This window comes from Crocuta crocuta, unplaced genomic scaffold (assembly GCF_008692635.1).
Source record: "Crocuta crocuta isolate KB4526 unplaced genomic scaffold, BGI_CrCroc_1.0 scaffold41, whole genome shotgun sequence".
NCBI classification, from domain to species: Eukaryota; Metazoa; Chordata; class Mammalia; order Carnivora; family Hyaenidae; genus Crocuta; species Crocuta crocuta.
The window spans coordinates 13,720,405-13,720,697 of record NW_027529428.1 but is presented as its reverse complement, the minus strand read 5'-3'; the positions used below and the strand labels follow the sequence as shown (position 1 = coordinate 13,720,697).

At 67.9% G+C, this 293-nt stretch overlaps 1 protein-coding gene across 1 annotated transcript in view; it reads right to left on the bottom strand.

Moving 5' to 3' along the window:
• SMARCA2 (SWI/SNF related BAF chromatin remodeling complex subunit ATPase 2) overlaps positions 1–293 on the bottom strand; it is a 176,602-nt gene that overhangs the window by 175,885 nt on the left and 424 nt on the right. The gene's annotated exons all lie outside the window — the stretch shown is intronic.

Genomic DNA, 293 nt, shown 5'->3' with positions numbered 1-293 from the left:
GGGAGGCGGGTGGCAACCGCGTTCGCTGGCGCCCCGCCGCCAGCCTGGGCTCCTCGCCCTGCTCTCCCGCTCGCCTCCCAACTCTTCCGGGGAGGACTCCTCGGGGTGAACTGTCGCCTTTCCATCCTCCTCCGGGGTCCCCCCTTCCCCTCTGCCGCGCCCCCTCCCCCAGCTTGAAGGGGACGGGGGGATTGCAACCTTGTCACAGTGTGTGTGTGTGTGTGTGTGTGTGTGTTGCAACCTTGAGTTGGCCGCGCATCGCTGACTGCCTACCTAGGGTCAAGGCTGCGGCG